Below are 16906 nucleotides of genomic sequence, written 5' to 3' on the forward strand. Positions count from 1 at the left end.
CTGCTAAATCTGGGTCTCACCACCTTAATCTCCTCTGGTCCCTTCAGCCCATACGAGTCTCTACCCTGCGCTTCTTCCCCTGAAGGACCTGGGAAGCCAGGAACTGCCTCCTCACATTAGTGGCCTCATGAAGGAAGAAACAGAGTCCACCACCTTGCCAGACAGCATGAGCTGAACCACATGGCCTAGAAGCAGCTGGGAGAGGGGAGCTTCAGTAGCTACGTGATGGTAAAGTCTATCAACTAGTTCATTCCTAAGACAGCAGTGAGCATTTCAAGACCTCCCTCGCTTTCCCCCCCTTTTTTTTTTTAAATAGGAAATGCTGTCCTCTTGTATAAGGACTTCAGCTGATGCTGACATAGTAGAGGACGGGGAGGAAGGGTTTTGGTAAGCAAATGCTGGCCTCACCACTTCTGAGATTTGCTCTGTCAGTGTGTAACTGTCAAGGGAGCAGAAGGATCCTTCAGACAAAGCAAAAGGCCTGAGGGCCCGCAGCTACAGAGGATGTAGTCTGTTAACTCTTAGCACGCACACAGCAGTACCACCAACACAAATCCAGAGGTTCCTGATTGCTATAAAGAAATTGATTTAAAGATGCTCCAAGAATACCACAAAACCAGCAACAAAAAATGTAGGTATCAACGATGTGGACACTGACTATGCAAGTACAAAAGATAAAAAGTCACAGGGAAACAGACTTGGTCATGTCTGGATTTACATCCAAGATCTAAATTGGAAGGGGAAAGACGTGTCGATGACAAAAAAATTTCTGTAGCCTTCTCAGAGTTGGAAGGCTACTTCTTCTAATGCGATTTAGCTTACAAAACAAATAAAGGTGAAGCTTGCTACACAGAAGCCTGCTACACACGCTTTAACTTAGCTAATAAACGTCATTCACAGAGTAGTGCCCTAAAATGTGCAAACTCAAGCAATTTAAGTTTTTGCATGTTTTATGCATTTTAAGGCAAATAATTCTCTTTTAAATATCAAAATGCATTTTTTATTAATTTTCTTTTCCTCCAACTGCCAGCAGAAACCTTCAAGTGAAAGAACTGGAAGGATTTTCTTGCTTGTTGTTGTTGTTTATAGCAAATTATATGCACAAAAGCTATATTACCATAACAGAGCAAAACCAAGCATTCAAAAGTTAAGAAATGCCACCTTTGAGATACCAGTAACAACCTTAATTCAATTTTCTTAGGCATATGCATTATGATATTATGTTTAAACACATGATTTTCCTTAAGGCAACATGGAAAAACCTACACATAAAAATATAATGTCAACTAATGTAGGTGGCACAAGCTGAAAAAAAGCAATAAATACAACTGTGTATGTATTTTTCCTGTATTCCTTGTATACAGCTTTTAAATAATCAAACTGGATCGCAAAAGGCTTATCAGAGAACAGACATTACTGACAGCTGTAGGAGAAAGTAAGTGTAGCAGCATCGGTGTCTTGCCACATGAGCCCTCACACACATTTTGTATGTAGAAGCACATAGTCCACTAGGCATTCATCAGAGAACATCCTGAAAGGTTTGCCTGGCCTGTAACCTACTGATGTTTGTCGTAATATTAGCTTCACAACCTACCATTTGATTCAGGACATGCTAAGGTAGTTTATCTATCAGTTTTCTGTACTGATGCAGTCACACTACAGAAAAAAGTGCCCTCAATTTGGTCCATTAATATAAAAAAAAGCCAGTTATCCTAACTATTTAACAAATTGATCTTGTGATTGCTGCTAAGAAAAGCTTACACTACTGCTTTAAAATGAAAAGAACAGAAACACAGGCATACTAAATAGATATTAGGTTATTAGAAAAGTGATTCTGGTTATACATAAGATAGTGATTTTAAAAAAAAAAATTCTTATATCTGATTCAGATCAAGTCTTTAGAATTTTGAAATCCTTCAAATATAGGAATAGTGGGCTGTTCCACCACACCACAGGTTAAGAAAAAGCAGCAAGTTCCAGGATGGCATTGAATATTACTGGAGGGGGTTCTGGGTTTTTTTTTATAGTGCACAGAAGAGCAATTCCTCACTTTTATAGATGACAATTTAATTTCTCCTTACATATACGGAAATCTAACAGTTGCAACAGCAGTATCTATTACTTCAGAATTAAAGCAAGTTTACTATAAAATGTATTTCATCAATATGTAGCATATCATAATGACAGTGAATATTGTCATTGAAAGGCAGGATTTGACTGATACAGAAGATGTAGAGCCTCTCTATCAGCTACTGCAAACACAGGCTCCCACCAAGAAGTTAAAAAAAAGCATGAAATGCTGCCATAAAACCCAGCACACACGCATGCTGCTGGGAAGACTGCGGAAAAAAGAACGATTGCTTCTGTCCAAGCTATTATGGGAATTAGTACACAGCTAACAGGCTAGCTTTTGGAGAATGGACTCCAAAAGAGGAGCCAGTTTGAAGAAGGGCTTGAGGTTTCACAGTTTTTGTAACCGACAGTAACTTACAGGCTACCAAAAACAAAGCCTCTCTCTTCTAGCACATTCTAGGCACCTCTGTGGCCAGCTTCAAAGGAAACTGGATAACTATTTCCCCATTTCAGTCAGTATACAAAGCCCATTCACGATATATTAGCTGAGCTCCAGCAGAGAAACAACTTGACAAGTCGGAAGCTGAAGCAATATGTGTCAAAGAGACTGAATTCCACTTTCATATTGGTACAGAAGAAGACAGCACATGATTATTGCTTGGAGCACGTGGTTGTTTAGGGGATAATGCTAGCACCTTAACACTGAGGAGTAATGGAAATCGTCTGTCTTGTTCTCATTCTTTCTGAGACAGTCACTTGTGATATGTCTTGTTACACTGCCAGGTCATTTCTCTCTTCAGGCTCCTTAAATATCACCTGTCCAAGTTCACAATACATCTCTCAAATGATGACATATGCTTTGTCCCTTGCTAAATAGCTAGACACTCACTTTACCAAGGATGAAAAGTTACACTTTACTTGCAGAAATTAAAACATTACAGGCCAGCCACTATGTTAGGGTTCTGCTTCCCAACGCTGCCCATCTGAAAAGATGCTCAGCCCCTCAGTGCCAAGGCATCTTACCCTGCAGCAGCCCAGGCTTGTGTCCTCTTTTACATTCCTGTTCCTCATAAAGGAGACTACTCCTGACATGGCTAAATTTAATGAGATGGATTCAATTATTAAAATTTCAAACAAACAAACAAACAAAAAAAAGCATATACAATGACTTCCACATTCTTTTAGATGCCATCACATCCACTGAGAGGAACTTCTATTACAGAAGTTGCACTGCTTTTAGTACCCCTTTTTCTCTCACCAGCAATTATTATGTGCAGAAAATGACTCAGCAAATCCCCACTCCAAAAAATAGACCTTTGACACCGGAGACAAAAGAATTTGTCAGTGCTATGTGATACTTAACCCTCACTACAAACCCAGAGTAAGGCACGAGATGAAACACAGAAGGATGGTGAGAGTAACAGTAGGGTATTTACAAACAGACTTTTGCCACCCAAGATTGAAACACCATATTGTAAAGGCTACAGGTTTTTTGTAGTTGTTGTTCTTTACTGCAATTGTTGTACATTTGTTTCCAATCATGAGTAACTGTCTAGACAGGTGGAAGGAAGGATGCCTATCACACCTGAGAGCCTTGCACAGAGCAGAGCTACTGGTGCAGGATGGTTGCTCTTCAGAGGCTAGAAAAAACACATGGGCACGTGTGTGTCCACTGAGAGAATATGTAAAGCCTCTAAGAGATTAATTTTAGGAGAACAAAGTGTATAACAGAAGCATATGACATTTTCTAATTTAAGTCTGTCCACAAGGCAGACTTTCAGAGTGCACTGAAAGGAGAGAGCATGACTTCCACGGAACTTGTTCCCCGTGGGGCGCAGCAGGCCAGCTGAAGCCTCGCTCCTTGGAACCCACAGCATATCCATTTCCAAGAGATCTTTAATCACCTGGAGTCATCACAAAAATCATTGTACAGACTCAGAGTTCCCACCTTAAACTTGCAAATCCTTTCTTAAACACGGAGACAGTAAGCTGATTTGTGAAGGCAATATTGAAGAGTGGTAGCACTTTTGTTTCCACTGTGGGAATCAGATCAAATTAACACAGGGGGAAAAAAAAAAGTAAGTTTGTGAACTGACTTTATTTAAAGCACACGGCAACCAGTAAATTCAGGACTAAATAATTCACAGTAAGACATAAAGATCATGCTTATATACGTTTATTGATTTCTATACAATATTACTGTTGTATATATTTTTTTCTCATTGTATGAACTATGGGTATACGCTCCGAATATGCCCATCAGTAAAGTGACAATGCAAAATGTCTACCATCTTAATTTGTCTTTCAAATACGCATTCGCCACCTTTTCCAATTACCACTAGACAAGATAAGTCATAGCTACAAAACTTTTTACTTGTTTCTTTTCTGTATAGGTTCTTATACTATACTCATTGCCATATGACCTGCGAACCTTCTACAAGCACATCACCCAATGTGAATAATTTCTACAACACATTATTTGTTCCCTCATCCATTGTTTTAGACAGAAGCATCTGTATTTTTGCTTCTAACTTTTAAATTGTGTTTCACAGCTGAAGGGAAGGAATAGCTGGGGTTGGAGGGGAGGTAGGGCTGTGTTCCAAAAAACCAAAAAGCTGAGCAACACAAAAAGAAAACTTGGTAATGGCAACCTAAGAAGTCTTAGAGGTGAAGTGGCACGCACAAATACACAAAAAAGAACATGCTCAACTAGCATGATCCTTAATTAAGGCCATTCAGAGAATAAGAGACAAGTGATAAGGCAGCCAAAAAAAAAAAAAAATTAAGTTCAGGAATAAATTGATCTCCACTGATTTCTATACAGTATGATTGCTGCATTCTTCCCACACTCCCCAGCCCATCCCTTACTGTATCAAGTGAACACCAAGAGTAGACTCTTCATGGACAGACACAAAGAAATGTTGGCCACACTAACAGCTGAATGCAGAGCAGTTGTACTTGTTTATTTTCAAGGGAGGTCCCTCCACATGACCATAAAAATTACACCAGTAACAAAATTTGTCACCGAATGAATAGAAATTTATTCTCTAACATATAATCTTCATTGTACTAAATTCAAATTACAAACTATTTATCTGTGCAAAGCATTCAGACAGATAAACCAAGATCTCATTGCAACCAGCACAATAAAAGTAAGAGAAGTGTTTGCTCTGAATAAATCACGAGGTAAATCAAAATGAGAGAAATTGCTGGGGAAACATGCATATTAACCCTGCTTTCCAAATGACATTGAGACGCAAAGTGAACTGATCTGTCAAAGGTGACAAAACAGCCACAAACAGACAGGAAGTTTCTTGAATCACAGTTCAGCGCTATCTTTGAAGGTCACTACTTTAAGGAAATATGGTGCAATTGAACTACTTTACTTATTTGTAATCATCTAAGCTGCTACATGTAAACTCCGAATGCTGCACATTGTATTCCCAGTGGGTGCCCATGCTCTGACATTTCAGCCTAGTAGAGTTCATTTTGCAGAGAAAAGAAGGTACATTGTTGAATATATTTTCACCAGTCCCTCATATTGAGCATAATTCTATAAAATAAAGGTAATAAACTGCAAAATGTGTGCTTATGGTACTGTTAGTATCTGAAATGTTTAATTATCTGAATGATAATTAAGCATGTTGCCATTTCCAAGAGTAAGGAGAAAGCTTTCAGCAATTAATAATGACCTGGAAAACAAACTGCATAAAATGAAGTAGTTTTAAAAGGTAATATGAAATGAAAAATACTAGTATACAAATGAAATGGTATGTTGTTTATGCAGTGGTGTTAGAGACGTGAAACAAGGAAAATAGATTTCAACCACATCAGAAATCATCACCTAAAATCTCATCTGCATCTCTAAAACCAGTATTAATTCTGGTCATGTCACACCTCCTTAACAACAAGATTTTGTTTCCACTTTTTAAGTTTCTGCCAGAATTCTTTTATTTTGGTTTCCTAATCCTCCTGACAGTAACCTCTTGTACAACACCGTATCTTTAATTCTATAGAACAGGATGCTACACAGAGTTGGGGAGGGGCTGGGGAGATGGGGATAAGGGGCTTGGGTCAGAAGGAATTCGGCAAGCAATTTTAAATATGCACCTTCAAAAACGTTCTCCAATACTAAGGAAAGGGTGAGAAATTTTGCTCTGGTTTATACAGCCGAGGACTACAGGAGCCCTTTTAGTTACAGTGTCCAAGTGACAGCCCTAATGGTCCACATCGTGTCAGCCCATGCCTAGTGCCCGAGCACCCCCTTTTCCCACGCTGTACATATGGACTACTCCAGTTTTACTATACTGCAGCTGGCCTACCTGAAACATAGATTAGCAGCACTCAACTCAAACCACTGTAAATTAGTAACGCAATTCTTTTTTGGAGTGAGTTTTTTCTACCCCTTTCATAATATTTTGCAATTTACCAGCTTTATTATAGTTACATTTTTTTATAAATTACACGGAACTGTTCCTGATAGGACCCAAATAGAAATGTTTATTCAATTAATCCATAAAAATGGGTTTAGATATATCAGCCAGTTCTTCTCCATTTGAGTTGATTTTATTCTGGTTTCTTAATCAAAATGTTTTATATCAAATTAAATGCATTAGAGAAGAACAATATCGCCTTTATTAACCAAATCTGTAATCTAATTTTTAAAAAAATCAAGTTATTCTGACAAGATCAGTATTCCATAAACCTGTTGACTGTCTCTAATTATATTACTTTCTTAATTCTTCATTAATCAACCCTGGTATTGGCTGTTCCATTATTCTGTTTAGAATTAAAGTCAAGTTGACAAGCTTTTAATTAATTGGGTGATCCTGATCCTTCATGTCAGTATTTTTAATGTTTGTTTTCAGGTCATCTGGAACTTTTCAGGACTGCTCCAGATTTTTCTTTTTTTAAAAACAGCAAGCAAAACCAGGTACCATTAAGAGCCTTGACAAGCCATTTTAGGATTCTGGACCTACTGACTACCTGAGGTGTAACTTGACATCAGCTGCTGCTTAATATGCTCCTCAACTTATTGTTATAATGGAAGCTATTTCATTATCATACCATACAAAAGCATCACCTGGTCCGTTCCCCTTCTCAGCACCAGCAGGAAGATTTACTGAGAAATAATATTAAGAAAGTGAAATTCACTCAGTTCTGCCTCAAACAGTCTAGGTTCAAATTAGGAGGAAGGAATTATGCTGCCCACTTTTAAAATGAAACAAAGTTGAAAAAATAAGAAAGCAAACAAGAATTCAATGAAAAACAAAGATTAATCTAGCAGAATAAAGCCCAAAGAATCAATGTCGATAAGAATCAGGGCTTTTGGGAAGTCTGTCCTAACCTTGGGAGGATGTTAATCTGAACTTTATCCAGATATCACACTACCATGACTGACATGATATTTCTCTGTAATGGCTCTAGAGGAGAAAGACATATGGGAGAGAGAGAAAGAATAATGAATGCATCTGGGAAATCTTGTCAATATCCCTCTCCCCCAGCACACGCTGCTGGCACTGCTTTCCTCTTCCACCCTTCCACATCACCACTCCTGCTACTCACAGCCCTCTCTACCTACTCCATGCTACTCCCCCAATAGTGCCAAAACAACAGTGAAAAATCAGTGTGCTTCCAAAACTGTGCATTTAAGTGCTGCAATGACCAGAGCAACTTTCAAAACCTTATTAAAATTTTCCCTGCTTAATTTTCAATAGGGTGCTAAATGAAAGTACAATAAAAGCTAGTCCTATAAAAGTTTGTTTTATTTAGGTACTTATCAATTCTCAAACACTATAAAAGTAATATTGCACTCTTAAACAGTTGAGAGACCTTAATTATGAAAGCAAACTAAAGTATCAAGCACACTAACGAATCATACTAAAAAATTATTTATTTCAGTTGAAATTAAAAATAGCAGTCACAATTCAAAAAAGAGCTCCAGTCTTCTGAAAGGGTAAGATTATCCCAACCTGCAGTCATGTTCTTCACAAGTGAACACAGACCAAAAATCTGTGAATAACAGTTCCCAGACTCTGGAGAAGCTATAATCAGGCTCTGAGTTATCTGGCCCGGGTGCACCCATAGCATTTTCAAGTGCTGCAATATGAACTATTGCCCACGTCCATTCTTTTACAACTGGAATGTACGCTGTGGATTAATGTACTGCAATACATTTTCTTGCCAGAGACAGTGCTCCTCTTGGAATTGTGATCTATTGACTAGTTACACGCACTTTGGATAAATCACGAAGGTCTCAGTGCTGCAGCACACTCTGCTCTGGGAAAAGCTGCTGAACAAGCCGAGGTGAGACAGGAGACGGAGGAATCACTTGCAAGGCAGGGGAGTGCCGGCTGGGGTTGGCAGCTGCTCCTTTTCCTCCCCCAGCCTCCATCACACAGCTGAAGTGGTATCCTGACCTAGTGTCCTTCGCCAGAGAGCAAGCCACTAACTTCAACTGAAGGACTCCCCTCAACTCAGTGGACTTTGCACTGAAGCCCAGACGGGCCAGCATGTTAGGTGCCAATAACCATAATCAAGTCTTGCTGTACATAACTCGTCCTGCTCTACCCACTGGTACGGATTTCAAAAAGAAGGCAAAGGAAGAGAACACTGCACACAACAGAGGATAGAGGAACCCACCTACCTAGGTCTGCTACCCTAACCCCAAGAGAAGAGCATCAGTGTGACTAAATACTTCTTAAAAACTTCTTAACCCAGGTAATAGACACCCCTACCCGAGGGGATGCAATACTGGACGTGATGGTCACCAATGCAAGTGAGCTCATCAGTGACGTCAAGATTGGAGGGAGCCTAGGCTGCAGTGATCACGCATTGGTGGAGTTCACAGTCCTGAGGGATATGGGACAGGCGAGGAGTATAGTCAGGACCGTAAATTTTAGGAAAGAAAACTTCCAGCTCTTCAAGGAGTTAGTCGGTAGGACCCCCTGGGAAACGGTCCTCAGGGACAGGGGAGCAGAACAGAGCTGGCAGATCTTTAAGGATGCTTTCCATAAAGCACAAGAGCTCTCAGTCCCCAGATGCAGGAAATCAGGCAAGGAAGGGAAGAGACCAGTATGGCTGAGTCAAGACATGCTGGTCAAACTAAAGAGCAAGAGGGAACTGTACAGGCAGTGGAAGCAGGGACAGGTAACCTGGGAAGAGTACAGGGACGCTGCTCGCTTGTGTAGTGATGGGGTCAGGAAGGCCAAGGTGCAGCTGGAGCTGAACTTGGCAAGGGATGCAAAGAATAACAAGGAGGGCTTCTACAGGTATACCAACCAGAAAAGGAAAGTTAAAGAAAGTGTACCTCCACTGATGAACAAGAATGGTGAGCTAGTATCAACAGACGAGGAGAAGGCTGAGGTACTCAACAACTTTTTTGCTTCAGTCTTCTCTGGCAACTGCTCTCCTCACCCCTCCTGAGTCAATGGACAACATGCTGGGGACAGGGAGGTAAAGCCCCTTCCACTGTAAGGGAAGATCAGGTTCATGACCACCTGAGGAACCTGAACATATATAGTCTATGGGACCTGATGAGATGCATCCCAGTGTCCTGAGGGAACTGGCTGATGTAGTTGCCAAGCCACTCTCCATGATATTTGAAAAGTCATGGCAGTCAGGTGAAGTCCCTGGTGAGTAGGAGAAGGGAAACATTGTGCCCATCTTTAAAAAGGGTAGAAAGGATGATCCTGGGAACTACCAACCTGGTAGCGTCACCTCTGTGCCTGGGAAGATCATGGAACAGATCCGCCTAGAAGCTATGCTAAAGCACATGGAGGACAGGGAGGTGATTCGAGACAGCCAACATGGCTTTACCAAGGGCAAGTCCTGCCTGACCAACCTAGTGGCTTTCTACGATAGAGTTACCACATCAGTGGACAAGGGAAAAGCAATGGATGTCATCTATCTGGACTTCTGTAAAGCCTTTGACACGGTTCCCCACAACATCCTTCTCTCTAAATTGCAGAGATACGGATTTGATGGCTGGACTGTTCAGTGGATAAGGAATTGGTTGGATGGTTGCATCCAGAGGGTAGCGGTCAACAGCTCAATGTCCAGATGGAGACCAGTGACAAGTGGTGTCCCTCAGGGGTCTGTACTGGGACCAGTGCTGTTCAGTATTTTCATCAATGACATTGACAGCGAGATCGAGTGCACCCTCAGCAAGTTTGCAGACAACACCAAGCTGAGTGGTGCAGTTGACACACCAGAAGGACGGGATGTCATCCAGAGGGACTTGGACAAGCTCAAGAAGTGGGCCCATGTGAACCTCCTGAGGTTCAACAAGGCCAAGTGCAGGGTCCTACACCTGGGTCAGGGCAACCCCCAGTATCAATACAGGCTGGGGGATGATGTGATCAAGAGCAGCCCTGCGGAAAAGGACTTGGGGGTACTGATGGACGAAAAGCTGGACATGAGCCAACAATGTGCGCTGGCAGCCCAGAAGGCCAACCGTATCCTGGGCTGCATCAAAAGAAGCATGGCCAGCAGGTTGAGGGAGGTGATTCTGCCCCTCTACTCTGCTCTGGTGAGACCTCACCTGGAGTGCTGTGTCCAGCTCTGGACCCTCAGCACAAGAAGGACGTGGACCTGCTGGAGCAGGTCCAGAGGAGGGCCACGAAAATGATCCAAGGGCTGGAGCACCTCTCCTACGAGGACAGGCTGAGAGAGTTGGGCTTGTTCAGCCTGGAGAAGAGAAGGCTGTGGGGAGACCTTATAGCAGCCTTCCAGTACTTAAAGGGGGCCTGTAGGAAAGACAGGGACAGACTTTTTAGCAAGGCCTGTTGTGACAGGACAAGGAGCAATGGTTTTAAACTAAGGGAGGGCAGATTTAGACTGGATTTAAGAAAGAAATTTTTTCCAAGGAGGGTGGTGAAGCACTGGAACAGGGTGCCCAGAGAGGTAGTGGAGGCTCCATCCCCTAGGAAACACTGAAGGTCAGGTTGGACGGGGCTCTGAGCAACCTGATCTAGTTGCAGATGTCCCTGCTCTTGCAGGGGGGTTGGACTAGATGACCTGTAAAGGTCGCTTCCAATCCAAAGCATTCTATGATTCAAATAGCCACAGCGTGATTTACTGCTGAATATGACCCTATGCAATAAAGAACTAGCCATGAACAAAGCTTATCCCAAAAACGAAGCATTGGAGAATTCAGGAAACGCACGTTTCATTGGATAACATGGCACTCGCAATGTCGCAGGAAGAAAGTTTCCAGTTAGTGCAGAGGGAGCTTGCAGCTGCAAATACCAAAAAAATTATACTAAGCAAGGCTGAATATAGCAAACAAAAAAAAGTTGAAAACTAATTTAGGGGAGGTCAGTGTCTGAACTTGCAGTTTGCTGCCAATTCAACTGAGTCATCAGCATTGCACTCCTTTGAAAAAGAGGATACCATGCTTAATTTACACAATCTGACAAGAACTTGGCTAGGCAGTCTGCCTGGTCTCCTGCTAGGTAACTCAGCTGCACTATGGTCCTTTCTTATGGATATAAGCATCATTAGGATTCTATATGTGGTACGGGTATCTGAACAGTGGCAAGCAGCACAATAAGCAGAGTATGGTCGCATGTGCCAGCCGATGGTTCAAATCAGATAGCTCTTCTACAGGATGCTCTCTCAGTAACAATTCTCGTATTCAATCCTAAAGGGAATATGATTAAGTTCCTTAGTCCAGACTTTCTCCATTGTTTAAATACCTTTTTTTTTTTCATATCATAGCCAACTGGTAAACCTATATGGAACAAGACACTGGTGCATTTGGTAACTGCTAGCGAGATCTTAAATGTTTCCAATTACTACCTGGCCAAAAGCCCAGAAACAGTCACGAGTGCCAAACACATTTGTAAAAACAACAGCAACTTATAAATATTGGTGTAATGTGGGCCCTTCTGCAATGACAAATATAAAATCATTTTTAAAAGTATCACATTCATTTAAAGTTGTTCGTCTCTAGTTTATTCTAACAAAGTGTTCAACTTGTAAACAACAAAAACATGAGTAACAAAAACATGTAATTTAAGCGCTCAAAATGTATTTAAGCTCCTCTTTAAGCTATATTGTAAGTTTCTAATGAGATCTACCTTGAGGGGAGAAAAAGGTAAAGATTCTGTTTGAAACATTAAGATAACTGCTTTGCTGTAAAGGTAAATATTTTCTCTCTGTCCACTTTTTAAAAAAAATTAAGTGATTAGAAATTACACATTTATCTGTACGTCTATTAGCTTTCAAAGATTTAAATAATAATTTAAGATGCACTACTGCAAGAGACACAAATGAAGAGCACAGCTTATCCATTCAGTGCCGTGTTTTCCAGAACCATCCTGTGATGTTGACTATAGCCAATTTTACAAGCCCACTGCCTCACTTACCAACATCCTAAATTCTCATGTACAGCACACAGCAAAGTCTATAAATCAAGCTCCCCACCTTGTACCCTCCACCTCCACTCTGCAAGTGTAAAAGGCAAACAACACCGACTGAAGTAGCAAGGTATGCATTGCACATCGGCACTAGCAGATTCTATATTGCACAGTCCCTTTCACTCCACTCATTTTAAAAATCAGATACAATTTTTATGTAACCAGAACAACATTTTAGTTCTCCAGATGGCCATGCAAGGTCACTTCCTCAATGGCAACATCGTTGCCATCAGTCCCTCTGTTAAAAATCCCAAGAAAATGAACAAAAAAATCTTACCCTTGCCCTTTTTTTTGTTTGTTTTTAATGTTTCCCCATGTTTTGCCCCTTTTTTTTTTTTTTTTACTAGAGGGGAATTCAGCAGCATCCTGTATTGTGTGTACATTGTTTTCAAAATTAATAAATGTGCAAATTGTAAACAAGCATTCTGCGCTTGAAGAAGGCAGGCAGAAAGCAGCCCAGCTCCCAAGCCTTCAACTGCAGGCGATCATACGCCAGCGCTGCACTGCTAAACCAGCATATCCAACTATTGTGCCTTGAGGCTGATTGCTACCGATAGCTAGGTCTCTGTGACGGATAATGATTTTGATGATGATGATGATGATACTACTACTACTAATAATAATAATAATATCATCATCAATACATATTGTCCATTCTCAGCTCTGATAAAGCCAGAAAGCTTCCCCTACCCCTTACTCATTTTATTATCAAACCCAAATAATACAAGCAACAGTTTACTAATATCAAGTCATTTGGAAAAAAAAAGAAACCAAAACAACAACAACAAAAAAAAACAAACAAAAAAACACCCAGGACTTTTTCTCCAACTGCTCTACAATTCTTCATGTTTTACTGAAAATCACACCCTTGCACTGAACTTCAGTAAAGTAGGAGTGAGCAATTCCACTGTGTACATATATTAAGCTCTGGACAGGCTGAACTATTGACCTCCTTTGCCACTAAAATATCAGTTAATCATAAAACTGAACTGTGAGCTGTTACTCAGAAGCAGCAGCCAATGTAAGAGAATAACTTCTAACTTACAGTTGATAAAGCAGGCTAAGTGGACAATTTTAGATTACCACATATTTTCTACACCCCCTCAAAGGAAAGGCAATCACAGCTCAGAAGATACGCTCAGAAGGACAACACACCCTAAAGCCACAGAAAACAGCCTTAAGGATTACTTCTGATTAAAGTGCTACCCTCTGCCTTTGGTTTTGGTTTTAAAATGCTTGAGAAGTGAATAATTTGAGCAATGACACTGGGCAAGAGGTGTAGTCGTACTGAAATAAAGCCCAGGTGCCCACAAGGATCAATGGGGAGGAAGCAGCCTCCAGCATCAGCAGCTTGAAATTATTTGTGCCTAACCACACAGAGCCGGGAACACAACGGCACGCTCAGCACCCACTTCAGCTGTGCTTAGAAATGGAAATGCAAAGCATACACCCGGCTATTAAGGAGGACAGTGCTGGAAAATAATGTTTTGCTTCACGTGTTTTAGTCTTACTTCAGCCATTTAAAAACACTCAGTGGTTTCATATATTTGACTCCTCAGCGCTATCTTTAATTGCAGACTGGTAAAACAACATTCAAGTTTTCTAGAAAAATGCTGTCACTCAGCTTCAGCGCAGGACAGATTACCTGGGAAATGCCGAGTAGACAAACAGGCTGGTGGAGGACTTAACTAGCAGAAGAATTATCTCTTAATTAGAAAACAATTTTGTTTAGCATTAGCGGAAACATTTACTAAACGAGTCACCAGACACTGGTTTTGCTATGAGGAAGATGGAAAATGATCTAAATACCTAATAATAAAAGTGCATGTCTGATACCAAGATAAGTACAACCATCTCTCAAATCGTTCAGAAGTAGGATATATCTCCAGCAAAGCACAGTCCAACTGATCAATAATATGTTATTAAGAAATGTTATGAAATTATAAATACTGAATGAATTATGGAAAAAAATCATTTTCAATCTTCATTTGAAAACAATGCTAATATTTGCTTAGATATTAAATAAACAGAAAGCAGAATACTAACCTATTCTTATTGATGTGTCAGTGAGTTTACCGTCACTGCTACTTGGAATGTAAACATTAAAAACTCATCAGATCAACGTTTGCTAATGTGTGCTTTTTAATCCATATAGAGAGCAGTCAAACTTCATGCTGAAAATTCATTTATTTCCCGCCACTCTGGTTGATGCTGAGCAGATAATCAATTATAACTTGTTTCAGAATTGAACTAATATGTACAAAACTTATGGAAAGACAAAATTGACAAAGAACATCGACAGAAAAGAGAGTATCTGTCTGAAAAATAAGTGATCTTGTCAGAAACAAGAATTAGGAATAATTGAGGAATCTCCAGAAAGAAGATATTGCTGCAGAGATGTCATCTAATACAGCACAGTAAATCACCTGCCAGTCACTCGTACAATACCAGCAGCAGCAGAGACTGCAGGGTGAGCTATTCCATTACTAGCTTTACCTTTTCTTATAAATCTTCTCTTCGTAAAACACTAATTTTTATGTTTACAATTTGCCTTTTACGAGCAAAATATTAAAAAAAAAAATTCAAATTTACTTGGGCTTGCAGTTACCTTACAGAAGCCTTGGGAGAACACTTGGAAAAGGAAGGTCTGTCTCCATTTTCTAGACAGGTGAGGAAGCAGCAGGGCAAGCAGCAGGGCAACCTGCTGCTCAACCCAGTGCCGTCCCTGACTCATCTCTGATGCTGGGCACAATCCTTCAATCTCCACAAACCCTTGCTGACTCACCTTTTTCTAATTGAAGCTGATTAATAGTAACATTTATTCACCTTCGCTTTCATGGAATAAGAAGAATCACTCTTACTGCAAGGTGAACAACTCAAAATTTTATTATTATTAAAATAATATTGTCACGGAAGTTCAGATTTTTTCCCCCCCCAAGTATTTTTTTGATCTGCTTCATTTCACAGTGGATTAAATTGAGTTGAAAATTTGTCTCAAGCCAGACTAGATTTTGGTGCTTTATATGTGAGTGTTAAGTTAAAAACAAATTAAAAATAAAATCACACTCACAATAACGTTGTTTCCCCTAACTGGCTTCTAAAAATACGTCACATAAATCATGACTTCCTGTCTTTTCCTTTCCCATTAAAAAGCTTTAGTCTGTCACACACTGTTTAAATGAAATTATATTTTTTCAAGCGCTAGAAGAACGTGAACATTTGGGATTTGTTAGTCTTGGCTCAGTCTCTTTAAAATAGGAACTGTTTTCAAATTCCTACTTTTTCAGAACAATGCCTAAACCAATTCAGTACAACAAATCAATGCTTTAACCTTACTTAGATCTCAATGACTGTCATCTTAACCGTATCTCAATGACTGTCATCTTAACCAAGATGGACACAGATATATTTTTACTTCATAGGAAAGACAGACTAAATTATAAATAAGATCACAAATTCAAAAAAATGCCTTCAGTTTGGTCTTGCTCCAGCTGTGCACCTCAGCTTCCAACAGTACTATGCCCAATCTCAAAAAAGACTGCCTGATTTTCTGGGATTCATACCTATTGACCTAGTCCGTTTGAAGTTCTGGCCTGTGATCCAGACACTGACCCTCTTCCTTAAGTAAACAAAATGAGTGGTCGTGCATGCTTAGATGAGAACTTGAATAGCTGTCCCACTGAGGTCTGTCACCAACTTGTGAAAAAAATATTTCACTTATATTTCCATTTTATATATGCATACATATACCTGACACAAGGAAATCTGCAACTGCAGCTCTTCTTTCTTACTATTTTAGTGCAGCTTTGAATAAATGATTATCAGCACTCTTTGCTAAATCTAATATAGTGCAAACTTTAAAATACTGTAAGTCAGGCCCTAAAAATCCTGAGATTAGGAAAAAAACCCCACAATTTAATTTCCGCTTATTTGCCTCCCAGTCTGATGTTCAAATCTATAATTTTTCTCCTCTGCAACTATGAGACGTAGGCATTATCTTTCTTCTTATGAAAACTGAGATTAAAATAACTTTAAGTAGCTTTAGAAGGAATAGCATATAACACAAGTTGGCAGCGCTTAATCTTCTTGGTGCTGGCCACGCAGGGGCACTCTAAAAAAACAGAAGCAGACTGCAAGATTCACAGCACATGATTTTGGTGGTGGCAGGTCAAAAATGGAGAAAAGAAAGCACTCTATTAATATTTGCTATTGTATTTTAGGAGTTGTCAGTGATCCTGGCAGGCCATGCATATCTGTTTGGAAAAAGAAAAATTACCCAAAAATACACTACATTTTTTGTAAAATTCTGTTTCTTAAACAGATTCTTTTTCCATGCAAGTATCTTTATGTGCAAGTTTACTTAAAGCACAACTGAAAATATAAAGGTGAAAAGACAGGTGGTTTGTCCTTTA

The 16906-nt window shown here is 40.0% G+C and overlaps 1 protein-coding gene across 4 annotated transcripts in view; it reads right to left on the bottom strand.

The window, feature by feature from the left end:
• The window catches only part of PTPRK (protein tyrosine phosphatase receptor type K), a 417933-nt gene that overhangs the window by 156153 nt on the left and 244874 nt on the right, over positions 1-16906 (bottom strand). The gene's annotated exons all lie outside the window — the stretch shown is intronic.

Source organism: Mycteria americana, chromosome 3 (assembly GCF_035582795.1).
Source record: "Mycteria americana isolate JAX WOST 10 ecotype Jacksonville Zoo and Gardens chromosome 3, USCA_MyAme_1.0, whole genome shotgun sequence".
Classification (NCBI taxonomy): Eukaryota; Metazoa; Chordata; class Aves; order Ciconiiformes; family Ciconiidae; genus Mycteria; species Mycteria americana.